At 44.0% G+C, this 26,143-nt stretch overlaps 1 protein-coding gene across 9 annotated transcripts in view; it reads right to left on the minus strand.

Moving 5' to 3' along the window:
• Window positions 1-26,143, minus strand: part of CIITA (class II major histocompatibility complex transactivator) — an 807,875-nt gene that overhangs the window by 600,745 nt on the left and 180,987 nt on the right. For 5 of the 9 annotated variants that reach the window (XM_069647817.1, XM_069647823.1, XM_069647821.1 and 2 more), the window contains exon 2: window positions 25,872-25,949. The exons of the other annotated variants lie outside the window; for them this stretch is intronic. The gene's annotated coding sequence lies outside the window, so the exon portion shown is untranslated. The remainder of the gene's footprint in view (window positions 1-25,871; window positions 25,950-26,143) is intronic. 9 annotated transcript variants of the gene reach the window in all.

Consider the following 26,143-nt stretch of genomic DNA (forward strand, 5'->3'; position numbering starts at 1 on the left):
AACACGAGCACTGTACCTACCAACCTTAAAGGATCCTGGGTTCTCCCCCTCCTCAAAAAACAGACACTTGACCCAGCTATCCCCACTAACTATAGGCCTATTACTACGGTCCCATTCCTCCTTAAAATTATTGATAGAGTAGCCTACCTCCAAATCCAAAACCACTTGGAGACGCACCAACTGTTAGGTACACGGCAATCCGGCTTCAGACCACTGCACGGTACTGAAACAGCCCTCATTGACCTTAAAACACAAATTGACGAGTTGAAGGACAAAGGTAACATAGCTATGCTCCTCCTCCTTGACCTGTCAGCGGCCTTCGACCTGGTGGATCACGCAGTATTATGCAACCATCTAGCGTCTGCCGCTCACTTCTCAAGTGAAGCTATAGCATGGGTACAATCCTTCCTAGCTAACCGTTCAATGAGAGTGTTCTCCCCTGTAGCAGCAGCGGACCCAATCCAGATCACTTGTGGTGTCCCACAAGGCTCCTGTGTCTCCCCGACTATGTACAATATCTTTACTAAGCCTCTCTTCGACAAACTTGACAAACTAGGGGTAACCTACACGAATTATGCAGACGATACGCAGATTCTCATACCTCTATCAGGCAACTTTGTCGAAGATACAGCTCTAGTAAACAAAATCTACCTCCTCATTCAGGCATGGATGGCCTCCCACGGCCTCTGCCTAAATGACGACAAAACTGAGATACTAATACTGGGTTCCGACTCCAACCTAAAAAAACTGAGCCCCAACTATCGTAACTTTAACATAGATGGCAATACAATTAAGGTGGCTACCGAGGTAAAAACCTTGGGCTTCTACCTCGACTCCACTCTATCCCTCAAAAAACAAGTCAACTCCCTGGCATCCTCTACAGCGTACACCTGCAAACTAATCAGGACCTGCAGACCTTACCTCTCTAAAACCAACTGCATCATGCTTGCCAATGCGTTAGTCATGTCCAAACTAGACTATTGCAATGCCCTCTATGCAGGGGCCAACAAGTCCATCATAAATAAAATGCAAATCCTTCAAAACAATGCTCTTAGAGCTGCCCTTGACATACCCCGCAATGCACATATCTCAAACGTTAGGAAAGACCACCACTGGCTCAAAATCAGCGACAGAGTCCTGCTCAAGACACTATCACTTACCCATAAAGGGTTCAACAACACTGCTCCCCCCTACATCTCAGCCAGACTAACGAGAAAATCATCTAGGCACCATACCAGGGCTACTAACCACTACCTACTCGAAACCCCTAGATTCAGACGCTCCAAAGCAGGCGGAGTAAGCTTCCCTGTCAAAGCTGCCCAGGCCTGGAACGCATTACCCACTGCACTAAGAGCCAACTTACCCTACTCCAATTTTAGACGCAAGGTAAAAAATTGGCTCTGGACAAACGACAACTAACTCCTGAGACACCCAATGTCCATAACACCGTTGTCCAAAATGACGTCTGTTCTCAGACCTGCACACTCTTTCAAAACTACAATATGCTAATTTTTCTTTTTCTTCTGCCACACGGCAAGTATTGATATGTCTTACTGTACTGTTATGTTGTTTCTCGCCTATACTCTGTATGTAACCCAAGCTTAAGTAACCTTGTACCTGCTGCGCCCGGCTACCCCTGGGTTTTGTGCGCATTATCAAATAAACAATACAATACAATACAATACAATACAAGGCTGATAGAGTAAATGTGTCCTAAGCCAGAGCAGGACAAGCTGGATGCACATAGTACTCTATCAATAAAGAATTGTTCAGAAATCATCTGAGCAGTGGGAGAAAGAACAACTAATCTTGCTCGGAGTGGATAAGTGATCTAGGCTGTGAAAGGGTTGGCAGAATTGAACTGTGATATTTTTGTTGAACTTTTCTGGCATCAAGAACGAGAGACATTTGCGATGAACTTTGCCAGCAAGAAGAAGGACGATGAAGAACAAATCAAGACCGGTTTCAGCCTCCTCCTGCACCCCTGCTGAAAAGATGATAGTTTTAGAGACTGTAAATTTAGGGAAAAAGCATGGTAAAAGGAATAAGGTACTGATTTGGACATTGGTCCTGTGTTCTCTAAGTATGGTAGTACCAACAATAATAGCTATTACACCATGGTTCCTGGAGTCCGCGCACCCATTAGAAACACTTTTGCCTAAAGCAGCTACTGAAAGCCCGGTTCATGTAATCACTGGTACTTTGTCCCCAATGGAAGAAAGACATAGAGAAGGATATGGCAACAATACATTGTTGCTCATAATGAACATGACCCATGCGGTTTTAAAGAAAAGATTGCTGGGTTTGTGCCCATTTACCACAGCACGGTGGGAAAGGGATAGGCTGGTATGTACAACCGTTATCGTTGGTTTATTCATGTGAAGTATCGTTGAGTGCAATGTTCTTTGGGAAATGCAACAAGAGTAATACGGGTCAGCTAGATGAGACCAATATGAATGAATTTGAGGAAGTGATCATGAGACCTGTGGGTTGTTCCATATTCCACAAAGCTTGCGTGTTTTCACCAGATCCCACGAGTAAAAATACACGAAAGACAACAAGACTAGATAGATTACATAGGCAAGATGGCCTGACCTTGGCAATATTTTTCATATACTAAATTAATCCGTTATTGATAACTCATACATTTATAACAAAACTGCAAAATAACCGTCAATATAATTCTTAAAACTATAGTGTTGTTTTTTGGGTTTCCGAGAAATGTTCGGAGAAATTTAAAAGCTGCATAAGACTGCCATATAGAGAAGAAAATAGCAAGTACGAACATGTGTGCAATAGGTAGTATAAACAATAAAGTATTCTTTTTTTCTGGCTTTTACTGCTTCTGAAACAATGGGCCTCATTACCAGTTCGGCAGTAACCCGCCGGTGCTATAGGACTCATAACACCGTTTCTGCCGCCTGATATCCCAGTGCCACCAGGACATTACAAGTCCTTGCGGCCCGGGATATCAGGCGGTAGAAAGTGCAATATTACTTCTTGCGATGCTCATTCTTGTATTTCAATTAACTGTACAATGGACATCATATTAAATCCTTCCTTAACAAGCATGCATCACCCTGTTGCCTGCTTTACAGTTTTTACTTCGCTTTCAAATGTGGTTTGGTAATAGGCTGCTTTTCTGGCCTCTAAATCTGAGGCTTTGTTTCCGCGAGAGATTAAATCTGTTCTCTTTGAATGGGCTGTGCATTTTACGATTCCTATTGTGTCTGGGAAACTCAATGCTTCAATATGATTTTCTAATAGGCCTGCATGTTGCACTGGAGTACTGTCAGCACAGAGGAAACCCCTCCTTTTTCAACATGATAAGCCTGCGTGTACGGTTGACGTCACATAGGCGGAGTCAGAGTGCACCGACATTTCCTCATCCTCAAAGCTCTGTAGCGCATCAATAAGCGCTGCTAATTCTGCAGCCTGTGCTGACTAATTTGGGGACAATCTTCTGCTAATCATTACCTCAAATTTACCCTCTCAGTTCAGTTTTACCACTGCCGATCCCGTATGTCTCACCCCTGCTTTTTAACAATTCTTGATGGCCCATCAATGAAAGCCACTTCCCCCCCTTCCTAGAGATTTTCTCTAACTCAGGGAATATCATCATAACCCCTGTTTGCCCCCTGTTTGCACGCTGGAGCACGCTACTCTGCCCGTGCTCATACCTGCAGTATGATCTCTATGCCACCATCACAACCGAAGGCCGGTGGAGTAGGAGATCCCGCAACCTATTGCAGGAGCAGCAGGTTTCAGGAGCGTCGGTTACGAGCCCTGCCAGACGCAAGGTAGGCCATATGCCTCCCCTAGTTGTACTCCAGATTCCAGCCACTTGCCTGTTCTTTTCTCTTTCCTAGAACGCTTGGGCACCCATATGGGCCCTCTCTAGCATACGGCATCCAGCCTGTTTACCATTGCCACATGTAGAAACAGTACATGTATCTCAACTTCTACATTGTGCCCTATGGTCGCTAATAGACCACACTTGACTTGCATTGTGCCCCATGGTCGCCATATTTGACTTACATTGTACCCTATGGTCGCTAATAGACCATGGTCGCTAATAGACCACATTTGATCTGTATTGTGCCCCTTGGTCGCTAATAGACCACACCTGCTCTGCATTGTGCCCCATGGTCGCTAATAGACCACACCTGCTCTGTACTGTGCCCTATGGTCACTAATAGACCACATTTTATCTGCATTGTGCCCCATGGTCGCTAATAGACCACACTTGATCTGTACTGTGCCTTATGGTCGCTAATAGACCACATTTGATCTGCATTGTGCCCCTGGTCGCTAATAGACCACACCTGCTCTGCACTGTGCCCTATGGTCGCGAATAGACCACATCTGATCTGCATTGTGCCCCATGGTCGCTAATAGACCACACCTGCTCTGTACTGTGCCCTATGGTCACTAATAGACCACATTTTATCTGCATTGTGCCCCATGGTCGCTAATAGACCACATTTGACTTGCATTGTGCCCTATGGTCACCATATTTGACTTACATTGTACCCTATGGTCGCTAATAGACCACACTTGCCCTGTACTGTGCCCTATTGTGCCCCATGATCGCTAATAGACCACATTTGCTCTGTACTGTGCCCTATGGTCGCTAATTGTCCACATTTGATCTGCATTGTGCCCCATGGTCGGTAATAGACCACACTTATTTATTTATTTATTTTATTTATTTATTTATTCAGATTTATTTACGGCGCACATCAGCCCGGGGGCATCGTGGCGCTGTTACATGAATACATACATAGTCTGGTTACAATGGAAGGAAGATGGTTACAAGCAATTTTCATTACAGGAAGCATTTCGTATCGAACACTATTAGTATCAGATGTGTGCGAGCTGAGGTGGGTGAGGGGAAGGTGGCGTTAGTTGAATAGCGTGGTTTTGAGGGATTTGCGAAAGAGATACAGAGATGGTTCTGCTCTAAGCGCGTTGGGGAGGGCATTCCATAGCTTAGGTGCTATGTGAGGGAAGCCAATGCCGCCGGCTTTGGCTCTTTTTACAGTGGGTACTTGGAGTTGGTTGGCGTGGTGACTTCTTCTGGGGCGGATGGAGGAGTTCTTGGTTATAGTCTCAGATAGGAAGGGGGGTGCTGTGAGGTTAATGCATTTGTGTGTGAGGGTGAGGATTTTAAAGTTGATCCTTTCCTTGACTGGGAGCCAATGGACGCGTCTTCTGGCCTGTGAGATATGGTCAGTTTTGGGCATGTGTAGTGCAGCACGGAGGGCATTGTTTTGCACTGTTTGGAGCTTGTTTAGGTTTTTTGATGAGGTGCCTGCCAGGAGGGCGTTACAGTAGTCCAGTCTGGCTCCTATTGTGCCCTTGTGCCTTGACACTGTACCCAGCATGACAGCTGCATCTAGCCTGCCTGTTCTTGGCCTTCTCAAATTGCTACTGAAACTGCACCTAGCCTGATAGCTGCATCTAGCCTGCCTAGTCTTAGCCACCTCAATTGCCACCGAAACTACTCCTATCGGATTATTATCCAGTCACTTAGCATGTACTCCCTGGGTCTTGCCTACAGGTCACCCTGGCTACCATTGTATATCGCCCTCCTCATCACATTAGGAATACATCCACCTAAAATAAGCACCAAAGTTAACACTCTGAGTCCTTGCACCACGTCCTATTCCACCCATTGCACCTGCCATATCATGCTCAACACACAACAACCCAATACTGGACTTAAAATGACCCACTATCCAGATAGCACCACCCTACAAAGGCCATGCAACACTGTAGACAGAAACCTTAGACTACGTGCTCGCCTGTCCAAACTGCATGAGCTACCAGCCAAGAAGGCTGAACTATCAAAATCCCGAAACAAAATACAGTTACCCTTGAAGGGTATTGCGGAACCTACTAGGAAACAGCCTAAGCCCAACAGACCCAAAATAAATAACTCCAAACAGGCAACTAAAGGTAGTCAGAACACCACCAGCCCTAACTTAGCTGACCACAAATCATATCTCAAAGGTGCACTTATAAACGCCAGGTCGCTAGTCGCACACGCCACAGAGATTTCAGATATCATTGCTACAGACAACTTAGACTTTTTGGCCATCTCAGAATCCTGGCTACATGATGCGGCTGGCCCAGCCTTATCACTAGCAGTCCCAGACAACTATACAATCCTACGTGCGGACAGACTTACCTCCCGAGGTGGAGGTCTAGCAATCATAGCTAAAACTAGCCTGGACATGAGGATCATCACTACTACCAATATGCAATCCTGTGAATGCCTCACGGTCAAAATAACCATCGCCAACTCCCAAACCCTAAACATCATCCTCATCTACAGACCACCAGGTCCTATCGGAATCTTCTCTGAGGACATCTCGACATCCCTGTCCAATAACCTAAAAAATACATCCCAAACAATAGTGCTAGGAGACTTTAATCTAGGCTATAATGACAATAAGGACACCCAATCGTCAGCGATTGCTCTGACCTTGAAAGAGCTGGGATTCATCCAAAAAGTTGAACTACCCACCCACAACAAAGGTCGCATCCTTGATTGGATAGCAGAACATAATTGCAAAGTAAATATTACGGATTCTGTACCGCAGATCTGGACTGACCACCACCTGCTATTATTCTCAGTGACAACCCACCGGGTCACTGCCCCGTCCTCACTTGCCCCACCCTTGCCAACGAGAAATAAAAAACTAATGACAGTAGAAAATCTAATGCCCGTTATAATACCTAAATTAAACTCACTACCCGACTGCATGGACCCCAATCTGTTAGTCGAACATTATAATGCAGCCATGTCCTCAGCCCTGGATCACATAGCCCCGCTCAAACTAAGAAATAGCAAACCTAAAAAACACCTCAATTCTTGGTTCACGCCTCACCTAAAAAATCTTAGGCTGGCCAAAAGAAAACTTGAAACTATTTGGAGACTTTCCCCATCAGTCAAAAATAAACTCAACCTCTCCAAAGCCTCCTCCCAATACAAGAAAGAAATATTATTAGCCAAACAAGAAACCTACAATACTAGAATATCCAACTCAAAATCTAGTGTCAAAGAACTGTTCAGCATTCTGAAAGAATTGGAAACACCCATTGTACCCCAAGAAAACTGCACCAAGGATAAAAAATGGTGCTCTAGCATACAACTTGCTTTAACAAACAAGGTAGCAAACCTACAAACCAAAATTGCCATCAAGAAGGCATCACTAACACCACACATCCCTCAGAGCTCAGCGCCACCGCCACAGCCCAAGTTGGGAGCCCGTTTCTGCTTCTCTAAGGTATCGCCCATAGAGGTAGAAAAGGTCATCCTGGGACTCAAACCGTCTAACTGCAAAGGCGACCAATGCCCAGCACAACTCATCAAGGATGCTGCGAAAGAAATGTCGCCATTTATAACCAAACTAATCAACTCTTCCTTCACCTCAGGTTCAGTACCGATCAACCTAAAAGAGTCCTGGGTACTGCCACTACTAAAGAAGCAAACCCTTGACCCTACCATTCCGACTAACTTCAGGCCCATCACGACTGTGCCCTTTCTCCTAAAAATTTTAGATAAAGTGGCTTACTTGCAAATTCAAAGCTTCCTAGAGTCTAACCACCTACTTGGAATCCGTCAATCAGGATTCCGCCCGCAACAGCGTTAATAGATCTTAAGGCCCAAATAGACGATTGCAGAGACAATGGCCAAGCGGCCCTACTTCTCCTCCTGGACCTATCAGCGGCATTCGACTTAGTGGACCACACAGTCCTCTGTAGTCACCTCGACTCGGCAGCCCACTTCTCAAAAGAGGCCATAATTTGGATCAAGTCATTCCTGAGTAATCGGACCATGAGAGTCTTCGCTCCATCAGCCTCAGCAGATCCAATCCCTATAACATGCGGTGTTCCACAAGGGTCTTGTGTGTCACCCACCCTCTACAATGTCTTCACGAAGCCTCTCTTTGATGAAATGGATCATCTGGGTATCGCCTACACTAACTACGCAGACGATACCCAGATCCTCCTCCCGCTCTCAGGAGACTACGCCAAGGACCTGGCCCTAGTGAACAGGATCTATAGCATCGTTCAGGCATGGATGGCCACACACGGCCTATGCCTGAACGATGATAAAACTGAGCTTATCATCCTGGGCACCACTACCTATATATCCAAACTCAGCCCCGATTACGACAACTTCATTATTGATGGGAACAACATAAAAGTAGCTCATGAAGTAAAAACCTTAGGATTCTACCTAGACGCCACCATGAACTTTACCAAACAAGTTAACTCTCTAGCTTCTGCCACCGCATATACATGCAAACTTATCAGAGCGAGCAAACAATTCCTCTCCACAGATAGTTGCATTACACTTGCCAGAGCCTTGATACTGTCCAAATTAGACTATTGTAATGGACTTTACATTGGAGCTAATAAACAGACCATCCACAAAATTCAAGTGCTCCAGAACAATGCCTTGAGAGCAGCACTCAAGATTAATAGAAACGAGCATATATCCTCGACAAGAAGAGAATACAAATGGCTCGCCACCATAGACAAAATTCATCTCAAAATCGCTTCCCTCACCCACAAATGTATCAACAACAAAGCTCCACCTTACCTCATGGATAGATTACGCAAAAGGACTTCTTCCAGACCTACCAGAATAGCCAACGCAAACTGCCTCCAAGTCCCGCGTTTCAAACTTGCCACTATAGGAGGAAATAGCTTCCCGGTCAAGGCTGCGCAGTTATGGAACTCCCTCCCGCATGATGTCAGAGAACCTCAGCCTTTCGCAAAATTTAGACAAAACCTCACTAGGTGGCTGAGAGCCAACGACAGCTAACTAGTCCACTTGTCACATTGTACATTACTGTATATAACTATATATTACGTGAACAGGAGCATGCTCCTCGCTCCCCTGTCCTGATCTCTCCTTGCTCCCCTGTCCTTGATCTCTCCCCAACGACAGCTAACTAGTCCACTTGTCACATTGTACATTACTGTATATAACTTTATATTACGCGAACAGGAGCATGCTCCTTGCTCCCCTGTCCTTGATCTCTCCTTGTTCATATCTGCTTGCTGTAATATTGCTGATGTCTATGTCTACACTTCCTGCCTTTTCCTGTACTTGCAATTAGCCGAGCATATCTGTAACCAAGCTCAGCGCATCTCTGCACCTTCATCTGATTTCTATGTACCTGTAACCAAGTTGAGCATATCCTTGTCTGTTTGCGCCCTGATACTCCAGGCGCGCTATACAAATAATAAACTAATAATAAACTAATAACATTTAGCATATGGTATACAGTCAAGCACATCATCATCTTCTCCCACTGGTTCAGCTATAAACATTGCTGGATTCACTGTGCTACACCTAACAATTTTGATTGCAGGGTTTGAGATAATTACCACAGACCCTCATGCTTTTTGTGTGGTCAATGTACTTTTAGGCTTCTCCAAAACTGCAAACAATTAATCCTCTAGGAACAACGTTACTGAACACTCCATGGTTATACTTGAGGCTTTTTCAATCGCAAATGCAGCTGCTGCTAAAGATTGCTCACAAGGATAATGTCCTTTCATGGCTGGATCTAAGATCCCACTATAGTAAGCCTATGGTTTATGTGGTGTCCAGTCATATTTTCGAATGCAATATTTTCGAAAGTCAAAATGTCGAAAATATTTATTCGAAAATAAAAATGTCGAATTACAAAAATGTCGAATTTTTTTCGATTTTTTTCGAATTGATGTTAATACAAGGTAAGTGTTTAAATATGTTTTATTATGCATTTTTAAACATTGCTACTATTTACTATGTTTTATTAAGTATTCTTGAACATAAATAGCATGCAATATGTAATATTTTGCTTAAATATATATATAAGTTAAATAAATATATATATTTATTATAAGCTTCAATTTTAAATAAATAAATAACCAATTGCAAACTGTAACGTTGAACATTTAGTATACTTTTCGCCAATAGATGGCGCTATTGTTTAAGAAATGAGATTGTCCATTTTGTTTACATATGGTAATTGCATGCTACGTAAGGTTGCGTTACTCTACGTATACGTAGGCGCCATTTTTAAAGTTCATTCTTGCAGCATTTCCATCGCGTTCGGGCCTCCCTGCTTTCCTGTGGATTTCTTTTTGGATTTTCAAGTTTTTTTACCCTTTTCCATGGATGCAATGGCATTTTTTTTTTACTGGATTCGATGGATGTTTTGGTTTTTCCGAGCTATGGATTTTTTTTTCGGGTTGGATCGTGGATTTTTTTTCGGGTTGGATCGTGGATTTTCTTTCATGGACTTTCTTGGATCTTTAACTTTTTTTTCCTTTCCGGATTTCACTGTTTTGGATCGCAAATGAGAATTTATTTTTGGATGGTGTTTTTCCATGGGTTGCTTTTTGGATTTTGGGTTCCTTGGATTTTACTGCGTGGTGCTATTTACGGTTATTGCTTGGATTTGTCATGGTGGATTGGATATTTCTCAAAAACGTGAGTATTTTTAACATTTTAAATTATACGCTATTGAATCTAAGTAGTTGTCTTTGTCATTTTCATTAAAACTTCGTACTATTTGCTCAAGGCGTTGTTCATAGTCTCTGTATTTTTTCTTTTTTACCTCTGTGTTTGCGAGTGAAATTGCTTGGGAGACTCGAAATTCCTGATGTGATTGTTCATTGTTTAATTCTTTCAAAAAATGCCACAAATTGGGATTACTTGTGTTGAAAGTTTTATTAATACGGCTGTGCCATCCCTCAAGTGAATTGTTTGTTCTAGGTCGCCCTTCCAAGGTTGCTTTGTAGCAATTCCATAAGTTTATATTGTATTTTGGCCTTCTTCTGGTTCCATTTCTTGTTAATTGTCCAATCCATGTATTTTCCATGTAATCTAACATGTCTGAATTTTCTTCCTCATGATTTTTAAAATAGTCAGTGTCAATCAAATGTTCATAGAAATGTATAACCTGATCTTCTTTCACAAATGCTAATCCGAATAGTTTTTTTATGTTATGTTGAAACATGCTGTCGTCTGTGTATTTACTATTTAGTCCAAGTTTTTGCAGTTTTTTCCATATCGACTGAGTAAAATGAAAAAAGCAGCCTTTTATGCTAGAATCAGGGTATATTGAAGAAAATGCCTTAATCTGTGCTAATTCAAAATCCATGATTATGTTTTTGGGTTTTGAATTTGGTACAGTGTCCTTGATTTTGTTCAACATGATTCTGTAGGTTTCTTCATTTTTTTTGGGCATTAAAACATAAACAAGTGGAATTAGTTTGTTATTTACTGTTCCATGTATTGAATAAAATTGTTGGAAGGGGTTCGGGCAGGCTTTGAAAGTTGCGTCACCTTGCCACTGGGCACTTTCACTTAGATGCTTGAAATTGGTTGCAGTTGAAAATATCAACATTTTTTCATCTCGTACATCAACGGTAGAATGGTGGAACCTTTCTCCATTAGCTGTCACTCTAAACACTTCTGGTATGGTGATGTCATTGTATGTTGTAGGTGCTGGTGGTAGATTTTCCTTTTGCTGTTTCTTGCGGTTTACTGTTCGTTGCATATGTTTTTCACTAGGCATCTGCGCAGATATGTGTGAAGGTAACGTGTCACTTACCGTTGATATTACCAAACCGCTTGCCTGTCCGGGGTTTTCTATTGCCTTTCTTTTGAGCTCTTGGAGAGTTTGTTTTATTACTATGTTTGTCTTGTCCGGTAGATGGTTGTGTTCTCCCTTTATTTTGGTATTGGAACATTCAACTATAACTCGTGCAGCACATTTTGATCACCCATATTCAATGCACTTCCAGTACGAGCGTTCATTTTTTTCCAATTCCTTATTATAAATGTATCTGTTCAAAACCAGCTGTTTTCCGCCTTTTTGTGAGGTTATGTATTCAACCCTTTCTGTCATGTTCAATCTAAAGTAACGGAAAAAAATGTTTTACTATGTTTGCCATACGCTAATAATAATATATTTTACGATTTAAATACCTAGTCATATATTTTTTTTTTATATTACCTGACTGTTTGCCTGACGTAGCCGAATCAAATCCACTTCAGTTCGCTCTGACTCTGGTCCTCTCAGGTAATGCCAGTTGTCCACAACCGTCATCTGTTCCTTTTGTGTTTAGGCAAGGTTCTTTACTCCTGGGTGTCACATATTGGCTTAACCCTTACGACTCTTGATTCTATGGGGTATTCGTTAGTCATAATGTACTTTATTTACAGATTGGCAAAAGGTTATGTGTTGGTGGTCGAGAGGGCGGTGGGAGAGTTTCGGCGTAGAGGTAACGGGGGGTTGGGGGGGTAACCCCCCCATAAAAATGGACGATTAGTATTACCTCACATCGGTATGTTAGTATTATCGTTTGACTTTTTTTTCGACATTTTTGTTTCGACTATTTGACTTTTCCCATTATATGTATATATTTTCGACATATTTGTTTTCGACATTTTTTTTTCGACATTTCTGTTTTTCGGTATTATGTTTTCGACATTTTGACTATAAACCGTTTATGTCCATGCCCTAGTGTTGTTTTCTGTGTAAGCAGTGGTGTCCTGACTTCTCTATTTGAATGAGAGAATAAGTAAAATTCTTCACTGTAGTGTGGAATCCCTAGCACATGGGCTGTGCTGATCACGTCTTTTAATCAATAAAATCCTTTAGACATCTCCATATTCATTTATTTGTAACCATCTGTGCCTCTTTGAGTCCTTTTAAAAGTGGACAAATATATGTACTGTAATCAAAGACCTAGGCCCTGCAATAATTGCATAGGCCTAATAATTGTTGGATGTTCCTCATTGTTCTTGGCTGTTGAGTTCTCATAATAGCCTCTGCCCTTTCAGGTGTCACTTTTCTTCCTTCGTGTGAGATCAACTGTCCTAAATACAGTACTTATTCTTGTCAATATTGTAATGTCTCCTGTTCTACTTTGTACCCTTTCTCTGCCAGTATTGTCATACATTTGACAGAGTCTTCTCTGCACCCTTCTCCTGTCTCACTGCACACTAAAATGTCATCAACATGGTACTTTCAAGTTGGACATTATCCAAGTCCATCTGAAGGACTGTTAAAAATTGATGGGGACTCTCAGTACCCTTGGGGCAAACATGTATGTTTCACGTGGATCGTTTTCTGACAGGGTACATGGCCGTGTTACTGAAAAGATGGCGGCTTCTTTTTTATCAATGCCATTCTCTGTGGTATTTCTTCATTCTCTGCTTTGATCCAATAAGTAAGATTTATGAAAAATACTAACTCATCATTTGAATAGTCATCCCTAAATAGCTCCTCGTATGTCAAATTTGTCAAACTATATCCTTCATTAAGGGCTATCACTGTTCTCCATCCCCTTCCCTCATCGTCTGTCCCATGAAGCATCAGCCGTTCTTCTCTAACTATTGCTGCTTCTAGTTCTAAAGAGATAATTTGCCCTTCCTCATCATCCATAGGAATCTCTGATCTGAACAGAAATGTATCAAGTATTCTTAGTAACTTGACGATCAATTTAGGCAACCATGATAATAAGACAATCACTCCATACAAAAACACTTCCTCGTTTAGAAGTACTCCACGTAAAGCTTTCTTTCCTGTAAATGCTAATATGAGCTCCCTTTCATTTACATACTGTATCCCTGGAGTTGAACACACTGTTCCTTTGTCAGTAAAGGATACTGGGGGTCATTCTGTGTATGGAGGTAACCATGCTGCTATTAGTGGCATGGCTACCCCCATACCGGATGCCGGGTCCGGGTTCCTTGAATGAGGAACTACCAGGCCATTCCGACCCTGGAGGGTCCGGTAATTCCTCATTCAAGGAACCCGAACCCGGTACATCCCCATTCCCATTCGAGCCCCCATAGGGCTCAATGGGAATGGGGAGGGTGCTAACAACCGGCCCGTTTATAACGGGCCCGTTGTTTGCACCCTGGTCTGCTCGCGGGACCCGCTAAGGACGCCTGGTTTTACCAGGCGTCCTTACCGGGTCCCGCAAGCAGAACTTGTAATGAGTCGTTAAGGGGTTGATGGCTCCGGCACGTTAACCCCTTACCTCCAGGGTCGGAATGACCCCCACTGTCATGTTAAGTTTCGTCATTAAGTCATGCCCAAGTATGTTTAGCGGCGTTTGTCTAGAGTAAAATAATGGCATAGACATGTCGTGTTCCCCTGTAGAAGCTCTGAGTATAAAAATGACAGCGAGAAGGAGTCTATGGATATCGACATCAGATACAACCATTAATCTAACCAAAGAGAAACTCATTAAGGAATGAATCAGGGAACTGCTCCCTTTTCCAGTCGTTGTATATGAAATCAAGAGCTGGCATTTTTAGCATATAAGCACTTTCCAAAGTCCAATCAAAGAGATTCCTGCGGCTTGAGAATGTTGATTTTTGCACTCCTGCTAAAATATCTATTAAGCGTGTCCGAGGTGAGCCACAGTCCAAATGTAAACTTACATTTATTTAATCAGCACTCTTAGCATCCTTCTTCCTTATCATCAATCGAGTCTGCATGTGCTGAACAACTTCTTCTTGTCTTGCTTCTGAATCAACGGGCGGGGGTTTATCGGCCTCACCAGCATACGGTTTGACGTCTCCCAAGTGGATCCAGGCGCACCTTTCTCTGACTTTTACTGCTGAGAGAGTGATATTTTCGACGATGAACGGTCCACTAAAACGGGGCTCGTGCCACTTCCTTATGAAGTTGCGCACTAAACGGGGTCTCCAATAAACAAGTTGGGTACAGATAGTAATTTTTCACATCCGGTTGCTGAATGGTCTTCATCTGTGTCCTGAGACCAAGACCCCTTACTCTTGAGTTGATCTGAAATGACAGAGATACTAGCGGTCATACATGTCAAATATGTACGTAACTCATTTCCTAACAATTCAGTTGCAATGCATGTTGCATTTGTGGCACTTGTGCTTGATACACTGTCTGATCTTGGGCAAACCCATCCCTATTTTGTAAGCTATATGCTGGAGGATAAGCTGTCCGCCCCTCTTCAGAATTGCCCATTCTGTACATAACCTTGGCTCCCACATGTTGGCGCAATATGCCCGGTTATGCCACATGTCCAACAGATAGGAGGAGCTCTTCTAACTAGCCCTCCTTGATTAAAACCTCCTTGCACATTTTGATTATCGTTCTGCATAGTCTGAAACCCGCCTTGGTCATTTTGAAAACCACCTGATTATTCTGGAAAGCACCTCGTCCTCTGAAACTCATTCCTCTGCCTCGCGGGATGAACCCATTCCCTCCTTGATCCGTCTGACGTTGATTATTTGCCTGTGATATACCCACTGCTTGCTGCATTCCCAGCCCCTCTCTTCTTGTCAGTACCGCCTGCTCTATGGCGTACGTTGACAATTTCTTCAGAAGTAACTTAACCTCCTCAGGTTTCCTAGCATCTTCCTTCTTCTTATTTTTCTCTTGTAGCAATCAGCAGTGATGCGCGATAGTCAACTGTATCTCTGCCCATGGCTTCGCTTCCATTCCCACTTACTTCTTGAGCCTGTCTCTGGACCTGCTCTGGTAATCCCTGACACAAAATATGGTAAAATACTGGCATTGATTTCCCCCACTGCTCCAGCGTTCCTGAATACTTTGAATATAAGCAAGCAGATCTTCATCATCTTTCATTTTACGTGCCATAATTGTACCCATATCTGACGTATCAGGATACCGTACCCTGAGTGCTCTCCAAACATCTGCTCGCAATTATTAAATGGTGCTCTGTCATGAGCTGTGCTCTGTGCCGTGACACTTGAGTAACCTGCTCTCGTCCAAATGTCATCAGCCCTTTCCCCAAAAATGGCTGCTAGGAAACCTTTAATGTTCCCTACGACTAGAGTATTTCCTCCTGTCATCTTTTCTAACTCATAAAAAAATTAATTTGCCTGCACTTAAATTATCCTTGTCCATTTGGGGCCAGGTGTCACGATCCATGCCCCTAAGCCCCTGAGGTATAACATCCCCCTGGCAACAGTGGGACTACAGCCCTTAACAGTGGCCCCAATGGCCTTTAAATACCATCATAAGAACATGTGGAGTCAGTCCTGGCGCCTCTGGCGCCAGGCTCATTATCAGGAATAGGGCAAGTACCAGTTTTGGATCTCAATCCAACATGGAGGCCTGTAACACAGCTCAGTTCTTAGAACTGAACTATGCAGACCAGTGTTTTGGGTGTGGTCGGGCCTTCAGGTGTGGCTTGCTATATAAGCCACGCCCAAACTGGAATACACGCTTCGCGTTATTCTGCACTCCTGCAGAGTAACGCTCACTGTGTCCAGCTCCTGCTTACCTGCTTGTCACCGTCCTGATCCTGAAGCCATCGATCCGGATGCCATCACTGACCTGGAAGAACAAGAACAGCATCAATAACCACACTTACCTGAGTAAGCAACAGATCCTGGAATCCATCCTGCGCTTCATTTGCCTCGTCCGCCACTCCGGATCTCACCGCAACCTGCAAAGGTGAAGAAACAAGGACAGCATTGTTAGTAGCACTTACCTGGGTAAGCAGCGGATCCTGAAAGCATTCCCCGCTTCGCTCGCTCACCACTTCGGAACATCACCCCCAACCTGCACGAAGAAAGAGGAAGAGAATACAGGTTAGCAACTCTTGCAATAATTTTAAAAAAACAGCGCCACGCTCCGCGCATCATCTTCATCCGGGGGCATAGTCAAATACTCTAACCGCAACCATCCCTGCAGAAACAAAAAGACATCATTAGAGGAATAACATAGAGGAAAAACGTAACATCGAAAAGAAGGACAAAACAAATGGAGGAGAAACAGACAGATTAGAAACTGAAAGACACTATAACTCACCTGAAGACAGCAAGAAGAGTCAGAGTCACAGTCGGTATGGACCCGACACAAGGGCCCACGGACCAGTGTAGAAACTAGGTCCAACGGAACTCTCGCACCCACAATGCGACCCCTGCACAGAGAAGCAGGACGGAGAGTTCTATGCATAAAAACCTAAGGTGAGAAATACCCCAAAAGTAGGGGATTTGGGATCAGAGGGAGGCGGGGCCCAAATCTAAACACTCCATTCTCCTGTCATAGGCGCTACCCACTGCCCGGCATATAACAAAGCAGAGAAGTTCAGGGATAGCGCACAACCACCCATCCAGCATCGTGTGGTGCCCCCGTGGATACCAGGTGAATGTAACATGAGGGGATATACTGCGGTCTGGCCCCTGCTTTCTCCAATAAGGGGAACTGCGTGAACCCAAATCCGCAATCGGCTCCCATCGTCTGCCTATCCATAGTGGGGACAATGGTTCCCGATCTACCTGGCAAGGACCTCAGCCTGTTTACATATGGTGGCGACTCTCCCTTCTCACTATGCAATCGTCCTTTAGGTCGCGCTGGGTACGACATGGAATCTGGCGTCCTATCCTTGGGTTGCTCTAGATCAGACCATCTCACTTTCTTGTCTGTCTTCAGACATCCCTCAGGACTGCATGCACTTTCTCCCTCCTCCCCACGGAAGGTTTCCCTTTCTTCGTCTGACATATCTAGTCCCCAACTAGTATGACTCTCATCTCTTTCGTCCCTATTTAAGATCAGTCTGTCCAAAGACAAAGCTCTATGCCCAAGACTAAACGGGCTTCCTTCTTCGCTTTGTGATTTGACGACTATAGATCAATCTCCTTTCCCTCTGCTTCCCAATTCGCTTCTTGCCCTCATCTCTTGATATGCTTTATCAAATCTTTCTCTGATTTTTCCTATCTCAGAATTCTCATGTAATGTAACTTAAGATGGCCCTGACGCTGCCCACTGCAATGGGAGGAACGTTTTCTACGTGGCTCCATGATATCACTGGATATCACTGGACTCAGCTCCATTAATTCTTTCTGAATGTGATCAATATCGCGTTCTCTTTGTCTCCTTTTTTGCTCCATTTCTTCCTCTAATTCCCTTCTCTTTCTGATTTCCCGTCTAATCCTTTCCTCCTGTCATTTCTCTTCCCTTCTTTCATTTGCTCGATGCACTTCTTCCCTTCGTATTTCCATTCTTTTATCCCGTAATATCCGAGCTTCTTCATCTTCTCTCCTCTTCTCTAGCCTTGTTCCGAGCTTCTTCCTCTTCTCTCCTCTTTTATAGCCTCGTTCTTCACTTGCTCTCTGCCTGTTGTCATACTTTCTTTGCTCCTCTGCCTTTTCTTCTTTCTTTTGCCGCTTATCTTGGTATATTTGTTCTCGCCTCTGTTTACTCTTCCTTTTGTACTCATCTTCTTTCAATCGTTTCTCTCGTTCCCTGTCTTTTCGATCCTGCTCCTCTTGATCTTCCCTTTGCCTAACTTCCTCGCTACTTTTCCCATCGAGCTTGAGGAATATCTGTCCACCGATCCATTCGTTCTGTACGAGCGTAACCTCGCCAGCTTTATACTTTTCTCCTTTCCATCTCTTAATCTCTCGTTTTATACCTAGGGTCACATTTAGTTGTTCACCTTTCTCCTCTTTGTCTTGTAAAATCTTAAAGATCTCCTATTTTCCTTTGATCTTTTCTGAGCTTTCATCACTGCTATAAGCAAGTGGTTCATGTATTGGATTACTATATCCTGTCACCGCCATTAATTTCCTTAATGGATGCAAGCCTTCATCTTTTGTACTATCGCCATTCTCTTCGGGCGAGGTAAGGGGAGCACAAGGCTCAGCACCTTCCTCAGGAGGCAGATCTTCCTGTTCCTCCTGGTACATCTTCCAGAGCTCTAAACTAACTATTGTTTTCTGCAATTTCTTCCCTGTGTACGCAGTGTGCAAGTATGTGGTCATGTGTTGCAAAACCGCTTTTGACAGCAACCCCCCTTGGGGCCATGGCATGAATATTTTATATGCTGTATCCTTTACCCATTCCGCACTATACTGTTTGAGCTTGGGTGCATGGTTTTGCAGTGTTTTGGATAGGTGCATCAGTGGAATAACATCCCCCATTGTGACAAGTCTTAAGTGACTGTCAATACTTACCATTTATTTACACAGAATATGTTTCACAAAAATAACAAATATGAGCGTGCACCACCCTCGCCGCTCAAAGCCTCTACTTCTCAATTACTCCACCTGTTCAGTCAGCGCTGATAATGACTAAAAAGATAGATAACAACTTTTTCCTCTCCTTTAACCATTTTTTACTATTGCCGCTTTTTAACTTGCGTTGGGGGCACTGGCCAGAACGTACCCTGCTGGGGTTTCTCGGAGTAGTCTCGCTGTGTCGGAAGAGGCCTCTCACAACGCAGTGCAGCGCAGCACTGTACATGCTGAGCCCAATACGAGGTGCGGCTTGACACGATTTCCTTACTCGAGTACGCACGTTCCCTCACGCCGCTGGGTCCTTTCCTCTAACGGAACGAAGAGCGGCGGTAGAGCGAAGGAGGTGCGGAGTTGCGGCTGGTTTTACACGGGGGCTCCCGAAGCCCGTGGCAGCAGACAAGTGACTGCATGAGGAGTCACTGGGTGGTCCTCGGTCCCCCCACGCCTACGGGAGCCGCTGTATAGGTGAAAGAGGCGGAGAGGCAAAAGGACGGGGACGGTGACCACGTATCCTGCGAGGGGAGTCCCGGAGCGGATTAAGAAGGTGAGGTACCGTGCTCTCTCCTGCCGACTTCCATACATATGGAACATGGATCATGGTGATACAGCATTTTGAGGGCTTTGCTGTGATCATTCGAGGTGAGTGGTGAGCTGTGAGGCATATCCCTGGGCTACACCTTACGCTCTCCGCATCTGATCCTCATATAGCCAGCATTGAGGTTCATTGGGCGCCATGCTTGCGTTTGTCAGCACATTAAAACCAGAGTGCTAACTGTGTTAATATAACAATCTGGTGCAGAGTATTTGCGCCCCATTAACCTCTAGCCGAGCGCAAACTCCCACCTACCTTGATCAGTGGGGCTTTCGTGGGAGTTTTGTTGGCTCCCATATCCATACCTTGATACCATTTTTTGGTAATTTGAGTACTGGGGCCAGTGTTGCCCTAAATACGCAATTGGGCCTCAAGACCATACGCTCAGGAGACTGCGGGCCTAGGCCTTTGATCCTGGGCGTGTTGTGCTACAGGGAGTGCTGAGTATTCTCTCTGGCCCCAGGTGAGAGGGACTGTCTGGATAACGGAGGCCAATCCATCCCCATTTTTTCGGGGGTGAAGGGGTTGATAATCTTTCTCCGGCAGTCACCATACCTTGTCGCAATATTGTCCCTTGTGATATCTAAGTGCGGAGGGCGCTAATTTGAGAAAACCCGTATGCCTCCGAAGAAGAGATCTACACAGTCAAAGTATAATCTTAGAGGAGCCAAGGGAATGGAGACTGCTAAGAGTCCCTCGAACAATCCTACTGTGCGGGCAAAACCCAGAAAGAAAGCTAAGAACGAAATACCCGCAGACCAGGGAAGGATCACTGAGTTTTTTCCACAAAACCCACTTCCTGAAACGAATTCTACCACGATTGAGGAAGCCTTGGTTCTCGTGCCCACTAATGAAGGATCCCTATGTGCCTCTAATTACGATGATATTGACAACAATTCACTATTGGAACTATGTCTTAATATTCAAAGGAAAATGACTCCTGCCCCAGGATCGATACCTACCAACATGGACCGCGCCAATGCTAACAAGCAGAGGAATACTCCATTAGTATCTCCCACTCCAGTGGAATGCATGGGCAGACTATCAGCATCCCCAAATTTGGCGATGGCTTCTATGGAAGATAGCCCCATAGCTGAAACTGAATGCCTGGCTGATACCTATCCGGGAGCGACTGAGATTGCTGAGATCCAGTCCTCAGTGGCATCACTGCAATTCGCCCTTAAGGTTTTACTGAAAATGACGGGGAGAATTCTGGATAATTCAAATGCCCTAACCTTTGAGATGGCCACGAGAGAGAAAGTAAAGGGTACTGCTGAAGTTGATCAATCAGCAGAGTCCAATCCATCGGAAGCCATAAAACTGGCGGACATAAGTGAAGAATATCATTCTGAAGAGCTACAAAGCCCGGGGATGGTGACAGACAAAGAAAACGAAGAACCATTCTTCTCGTGTAAGCAACGCAGAATGGCCAGAAGAGCAGCGGGGATTAAAAGAGCTAAAGAAATGGCCATCTCCAAGTCTGTCAAGGATTCCGCCGGACATCTCTCAAAGAAAGCCAAAAAACGGGCAGCCAGAGCAAAGAAAAGGAAGAACTGTGGTGAGGGATGCTTGACTAGTTGGCTAATTTCTGATAGAGAAAAAATGACTGAGCCCAAGGAGGCGGAGGATATATGTGAGGAGGAGAATCCGAGGGAAGAGCCGGAGATGGTGGACAAGGACAATATCGGGAGTCCATTAGAGTTATCAGCAACACCTATCATAACTCGTCCCACTGAATCTACACCTACCATGGAAGGAAATTGTATATGTCTTATAAAGAATCTGTATCTAAGTGAAAACTCAAAATGGCTCTCTCGCTCAGAACTGTTAACTAGACTGAGCTATGTGCCACAACTGAGGGTCCTTAAGTCAGATGATTTCCAATTCGTGGAACCACTAAAAGCCCCTAATCCTCAGGTCTCAGCATTGCATTGCAAGTTCCTATCTACCGCGACATTGTTAAGGAACTATAAGACCGAACTGAAAGCCGTTGATGTGGAGGTTGATGCTGATCTCAATGAACCAGATCTAAGACAACTGCCCGCTAAGATAGATCTTACAGCTGAAACCAACCCCCGCCCCAATTTCTCTGAAGGGAAAAGAGTGGACATCACAGATATACAACAAGCATTATAATGGATTGCAGATTCACTACCTGAAGTGCTGCTAAAGCAATGAGATATGTCTATTCTGTCCTGGAATTGTAGGGGTTTTGCTCACTTGTTGTCAGCTGAGGGCTCTATTAAAATCTTAGATAAACATAGCTGTTTTTGCCTTCAAGAAACTTGGGCCACGGAGCCATTGATTCTGGATGGCTTTGTCATCTATCAAAGGGCAGCCAATAAAGGTACAAAGGGAAGACCCTATGGTGGACTTGTCATAGGGGTAGCTAACAGGTTTTGTTCTAAATTAGTGAAAACTGACTGTCCCAGTAATTTGATGGCAGTTGAGATCGACTATAATAACCAGACAGGAACGGGCCACTTGCTACTAGTTAGTCTATATAATCCCCCGGGTGCTCTAATAAGTGAACAACTCCAGGAGGCCTTACAAAATCTATTGGCTACCTGGCTACTAAAATGTGGGAACACTGGGGTAATAGTGGTTGGAGACTTCAACTGCCATATGAGTGGTAACATAGGGAAGTCCTATAACCCTAAGTTAAAAATTAAAAACTATTTGCAACATACCAAAAAAAATGATCCCGAAGGCCAAGGATGGAAACATTTGTTTGATCTATGGGACATTGAAATGCTTAATGGTAAAACTGTGAGCGACTCTCCAGGTAATTATACCTGGTCCAATGGCATCTCAAGAAGTACCATAGACTATATTTTTGTTTCCCCTAGTCTGTATGAGATAGTGGAGGATATGCAAATAACCCCTAACAAGTGGAGTGATCATGCTACACTCATATGCAAATTGAACATTGGGACAAAAGCCCATCCTAGTATCAACATGGGTAACATCGTGCCAAATAAAGCCGGTACTAGGATCAGCTGGTCAGATAAAAATGTCGCTCTTGCGGTGGCAGCTACGGGTAACATTGATCTAAACTTACTATCGAACTTCCAGGAGATGTCGAGTGACGCCATTGAAAACTGGATCTGTTCCTTTGCTAAGAAACATGCGGTCTGTCGTACGGGGTCTATGATTAGCTGTGGTAGGGAAAAGCCACCATTTGACATAGCTATAAGAAACCTGAAGAGAGAGCGTAGAGCGGAACTCCGGCTGGCCAAGAGACAAGCCTATCCTTTAGCCATATATTTTACTAAGGTCAGGAGTGTAAAAAACAAATATAGAGCTATGATCAAGGTTAAACGGAAATTAGACAAAATCACGGCCTGGCAAAGATTGGTAAACACGATCTGTACAGGTAAAACGCGTAATATCTGGGCTCTGCTGGGTGATGCGCGAGGTACTGTACAAAACAAACTAGCTAACCCTATTAAAGCTGAAACATGGATAGCCTTCCTTGAAAATAGGAATTCCAAGGCAGACACAGAGGATCCCCATACACTGATTAATAGGCCGTTAAACCCTCCATTTAATGTGACATATCAAAGGGTGTTGAACACAATCTCAGACTTAAAATCCTCCCGAGCCCCGGGCCCTAATGGCCTAGCAAATATTGTGATGAAGGCGCATCCTGAATTCTGGGCATCCCTGTTAGCTATAATGTTCAATAAGATCCTAAACAAAGGGAGAATACCCCGAACCTGGCAAACAGCGGTGCTCATACCAGTCTTCAAAAAGGGTGATCGAGCGGATCCTAGCAATTATAGACTGCTCTCAATGCTGGACGTCACAGGCAAAATATTTGCCTCTCTCCTCTTAAAGGAGCTGCAGCACTGGGTAGAGCAATCTGACATACTCTGCAAATTCCAGAGTGGCTTTAGGCAGGGGTATTCTACGGCCCACAACATTATGGTTCTGGATCTTTTAAGAACACGAGCCAGATCAGGAGGGCAACCTCCACTGTATGCCCTCTATATAGACTTTTCAGCGGCATTTGACTCCATTCCCAGAGAGGCTCTCTGGCGGAAGTTAAAAGAAATGGGTTGCCCGGAGGGCCTGACCTATTATCTCAGATTACTCCACCAGAACACATCTGCTAAAGTAAAATTAGATCAGGAAGGACACACTACGCGAAGCGTGCTACAAAATAGGGGAGTCAAACAAGGTTGTGTCACGGCCCGCTGATCTACAATATGTACGTATATGACATCCCGGAGGCCATTAGGGCTGCGACAAATTGTCCACCGAAAATAGGAGACTCCATCTGCCCTGTTCTGGCCTACGCGGACGACCTGGTCATACTAGACCACACTGTTAGTGGGCTTCGAAGGTCGGCCACCGCTCCGTGGGAATACGCCGAGAGGAATGGCCTCAAAATTAATCTGGAAAAAACAAAGGCAATGAGATTTACCAACAAGAATACCACTCGTGTACAGCTCAGAGTTGGCCCAGATACCATTGCCTATTCTCCTCATTACCGCTACTTAGGTATAGAATTTGAGAGTATTGGCGACTATGAACTCTGCAAGCAGTCACGCATTGTAAAGGCATCCCAACTGACTGCACTGTTCTATAGATTCACACTAAATCAGGGGGAATTCACTATATGGGGCACGAGACAACTGTACATGCAGGTATTATCCCCCATGATCACCTATGGTCTTGAAGCCCTCCTCAACTCTGACCTGAAATGGCTACAGGTGATTGAGGAGAAATTTTGGCGCGCTATTCTGGGCCTACCACCGGGAATCCCTATGGCAATATTAAGACTCGAATTGGGGCTGACCTCATTGAAAGCGATTGTACTAAAAAAGCGAGCCCTACTCTATTTGAGAATGAGGAACGAGACTAAAAATGGGCTACTTAAGGCAGCTTACCTAGAGATCTCGAAGGATAAATCCCCGTGCCCTTTGAAGGAGCAAATGTCTAAATTCCTGACAACCATTGGGTGGCAAACAAGAGCGGGCAATGTAACTGTAGACATGCAAAGGGCTCTGGTTAAACGCATAGAGCTCTGGGACTGGCTGGAGAATTAAGCTCATCTCCAGAAGCTGAAAAGCTATCAGTTTGTCCAGTATAGGTTGTATAACTATAAAAATCTGCAGAACTATCTCAATTTATGCCCGGATAGGAGACTTAGACGATTCATATTACTTCTAAGGCTAGAACAACTACCTAATTTAATGATAACAGGCAGAAGAGACATGATCCCCCCAGAATTACGGATTTGTCGGTTATGCAAAGGAGTGAATCAGCTAGAAACGGCCAGACATGTACTGACTGAATGTCACAAAATGTTAAGTACCATAAAGCGTGGCTTGGGTCAGCTGGTGCATAACCAAGGTTACATTAAAGAGGAGTTATTTTGGCATCACTGTATCAACTCCAACAGTATAAGACTCCTTATGGCGCTGTACAACGTTTGGCTGAAGGTGGAAACAAGACTTAATATAACCATTTAGGCGGATATAAAGAGGAGTTGATGTATAGCCATCGCTGAAACCCACGAGGGGCTGTTGGCTAACACAGGCCCCTATTTATACAGGAACTGTAACAACACTGAAATTAGATTGATATTCCATCTGAATTTTTTATGGAGAACATACGGTAGGATGTGGTTAGATCTGGTCCATGAACTATTGTAAATGTGAACTTAAAATGAAGCTGTTTTCTATGGTTTTTAGGAAATGTATATTTAGAGAATTTAATGTATTGCCTTTCATGTTAATATCTTATGTAATGTTTGTTAATTATTGATGGTTTTTTCATCATAATTTTGTTCCCATTTAGGTAACATTTTAATGTGTAAAGTTTCATTGTAAACTAAGTCACAATAAATGAAATTAAATTAACTATTGCCGCTCCTCGAAAAATTTCTTCAACTTCAAAATACACAAACAGACAGACTAGTCGACTTTACGTATATCTTGTCATGGCATTCCTTTTCTATAGCCACTAAAATACTGCGACTGGAGTTTGATTCATTCCCTATCATAAACCTTGTTTATGTGCCGCCTAAGTACCCACTTGGGTTTTAAAATGACTCCCTTTAAAAGCTCCTTGAGCTAGGACTCTTTTTGACACTCCTCGTCATATATCTCTGATGCTCCTCGTCATATATTAAACAACCCCCCGTTACTTTATTCTTTTACCACAATCCTCATTCCCCTATTTTGCCAGTCGCCTCAATCTACTCACCATTCGCCTTTCAGTTCCTGATCCACGGGATTGTCTCCTCCTCCAATCAGCCACCGTCGCCTTCAGTCCGCTCAGTGCCTGTGGAAACCAGGAGGGATTTCGTGAAAGAGGGACCCATCCCACCTGCATCAATTTTCTTGCAAGAGTTCTATATTGGCCGCTCTCCACAGGAAACTTTGCGACCCTCTAGCTAAATGGCAGGGGACATCTGATTTTCCGAAAATGCTAAAAGCCTACTGCTCGATGGGTCTGTAACAATCCTTTTTCTGCTA

Source organism: Ambystoma mexicanum, chromosome 2q (assembly GCF_040938575.1).
Source record: "Ambystoma mexicanum isolate Mex_15411 chromosome 2q, UKY_AmexF1_1, whole genome shotgun sequence".
Classification (NCBI taxonomy): domain Eukaryota; kingdom Metazoa; phylum Chordata; class Amphibia; order Caudata; family Ambystomatidae; genus Ambystoma; species Ambystoma mexicanum.